Here is a 3,598-nt window from a genome sequence, read left to right as displayed (position 1 = left end):
CCAGATAATCAGGAACCCACACAGGATGATACGGTTCCTGCTACAGACGGAATTCCTGACGTTCATCCCCAGGCACGCTACTGTGGCGCTCGCACGAGAGAATCCCCGAGACCTTCGAGGCGAGATCCTTGCCTGTTCACCTTTCCTTTCCTTTTTCAAATCATACCATTTCACTTGCATAACCCATAGAATCATAAATAAAGGCTCACCTCATATCCTTAAAAATCACCTTTCCACATCCAAAATTCAAATGACCTACGGGCTGCTCTATGAGCAAGAGCTCGTGCTGGCATAAAGCCAGCTTAATCTTTAACAACAACAACAACAGATCCACGGCTTCGCCCAAGACCGGCCCGACCAATGAGAATGCAACTCTAGGTCCGACCCGCTATAAATACCGTTCCGCAAACTTTCTTGCTACAGTCACTTCAACCGACTCGTCAGGAGATGACCTACGAGAAGGTCGAAACGTCACGTGATACCAGCTATACCAGCACCAATACCAGCCCTTAAACCCCAGCCCGAACTGGACTACGTCTACGGAATAATACCAGCACTGACGACGACCCCTGCTTGACCTGGACCTAATATCTTGTTCTAATAAAAGATTCCTTCAGCATTTATAATTTTTGAAAATTCCCAATATGAATATTGGCCAGTTACTCAGAAACATCGCTGAGCCTGAGAAGCGAATTGTAAGGAAAATAGAAAAAACAATATATCAAATCAACTCGCTTAATTCTGCCATCCTTTTTAACAGCATTTGCCTAAAAGAGGGTCTTCTACCAAAATACATATTATTGTTATTATTATTATTATTATTATTATTATTATTATTATTATTATTATTATTATTATTATTATTATTATTATTATTATTATTATTATTCCAGTTTTTACGTTGAATGAAAAGGAAGATTAAATAGGTCCCATTTGAATTTGTAGCCGAGACTAAAAAATAAAAAAAAATAAAAATCCCCAGATGATATTAACGAGGCGCTACACGTTCCCCGAAAAGGGGCGTGGCCAATTCAACCGGTATTGGGTTCTCGCCTGTTTACTCATGCGACCCTCGTCGGGGGGCGTATCCCCGCTGGGAATACCTTCGGAACTGACGCAATTTCCGAGCAACAGAAAAAAAATAAATAATAAAAAAAAATAAATGCGGATGATATCGACTAAGCAGAAGCTTTAGCTTAGAGACGGACAAACGTAAATATAGATAAGTACGAATCAGACAAACAGACAGAACGAAATTGAGGAAAACTTACAGAATCTATGAACAAAAGGCAGATAAGTATAATGAATCCAGGAAGAATTATGACAAACTTAGAAATAAAAAAAAAATCGTGGTACGGGGCAAAAACATCAGAGAGTAATTCAAAAGCATGTTCATGAATTATTATTACAAATAAAAATACAATTAATAGAGAATTATACTTATAAATACACAAAAAACAAACCTCTCTCTCTCTCTCTCTGTACTTTGATATATACTACATATATATATATATATATATCTATATATATATATATATATATATATATATATATATATATATATATATATATATATATATATATATATGTATATATATATATATATATATATATATATATATGTATGTATGTATGTATAAAGACGTACACACTATATATATATATATATATATATATATATATATATATATATATATATATATATATATATATATATATATTAGCCTACCTTATGTACTTACATGCAAACAAAATCACATACACTCTCTCTCTCTCTCTCTACATATATATATATATATATATATATATATATATATATATATTATATATATATGTATGTATAGAGAGAGAGAGAGTGTAATGTGATTTTGTTTGCATGTAAGTACATAAGGTAGGCTAATATATTATACTACATATATATATATATATATATAAAGATAAATGCCACGAAGGAAAAATAAACGAATGTCAACCTTGTTTCTTCCTATAATAACACACTAAAAAGAATGTTAATAAAAAATGGCCCCAGAGAAAGCAACAACATAATATATAAAATTCCATGTATGGATTGTCCTCATTCTACCTCGGACAGTCGAGCAAGGGCTTAGAAGTAAGGCTAAGCAGCATAAATACTCTGTAAAAACTGGGCAAAAATCTAATGCATTATTTATTCATTTAAGTGAACACCAACCGAATTAATTGGATTGACAGTTCAGTAATTGCACGGTCAAGAGATGTCTTATCACGAAATCTTTTAGAATCTGCTTTAATACAACTTACTTTTCATTGTAATTTCAATGTAGTCGTGGCCTTTTTCATTTAGACCCTTGTATCTGTAACATGTTTAAGAATGACCTCAAAATATATAATTACTGACTTAAATAAAAATCAATTGCCTTAGAGTTATTAAAAAAAGAATAAAATTTTTTTTTTTTAAAATATTGTAATGTATGTCTGTCATTTTGTGTAATATGTTTTGTCTACCAGGTTCCGTATAGCTGTCACCTATAATCCTTTAATTGTCTGGAGATTGTATCTGAGATGATTGTCTTAAACCTTTAATTGCACCCTTTGTTTATGCTTGTTTGGGAAGGTCTCTTATCTTCCAGGTGTGTCGGATTCTAGGCACTAATCCTTTTATAATCCCTATCTGTCAGTTATACGAACCTTCTTGTATTGTCTTTTCTCGTATTTTTGTCAGTAGCTGCTTCAGTAAAGGGCTTTTCAGCGAAAGATCTCGCAGACTCCTTCGTTTTATTTTTTCCTTGTGGCATTTATCTTTATTTATGGATTTATCACGTTCCTAACTTTCGTGATTCTGTTATACATATATATATATATATATATATATATATATATATATATATATAATATATATGTGTGTGTGTGTATACATATATATATATATATATATATATATATATATATATATATATATAGTGTGTGTGTGTGTGTGTGTGTGTGTGTGTGTGTGTGTGTGACGTCTTTATTTAAAAAATGAAATATTTATTCGTTTTATTATTTCATATTTAGTGAAGCTCTGATCGACTTTTAAACTTTTTATTTTCTTTCTCCATATAACGTTATAGTTAAGGACAGGAATATAGTATAACTGTAACATTACCTTAGATTTAAATAGAAATAGATTATGTAATACATTACTGTTCAAAATAAATCACAGAGACGACACACTGTAAGCACTGACGAAATCTTCTATTAACGAAACATGCCAATTATACCCAAATGCTATTGGTAGACACCTTCGGGTTTTTTTTTTTGGTAATTAGAAGCGTCGTCCAGTATTACAATGTTTGTCATTAATAAAATGCATTTGGAGACTAGTTTAAACAGTAACTATTATTTTGTTTTCGTCTGTGTCAGTTATCCTATTCGACTGGTGGTATTCATAGCGTCGGGGTTCCGGGTTGCATCCTGCCTCCTTAGGAGTCCATCACTTTTCTCAGCATGTGCGCTGTTTCTAGGAGCACACACTACTGCATTAGCCCTGGAGCTACTTCGGCATCTAGTTTTCCCAGGTTCCTTTTCAGGGATCTTGGGATCGTGCCTCATAGTAGTCCCTCTGATTCTGGGTACAATT

This window comes from Macrobrachium nipponense, chromosome 3 (assembly GCF_015104395.2).
Source record: "Macrobrachium nipponense isolate FS-2020 chromosome 3, ASM1510439v2, whole genome shotgun sequence".
NCBI lineage: Eukaryota > Metazoa > Arthropoda > Malacostraca > Decapoda > Palaemonidae > Macrobrachium > Macrobrachium nipponense.
The sequence above is the reverse complement of the archived record's forward strand: the minus strand, read 5'-3'. Positions refer to the sequence as shown.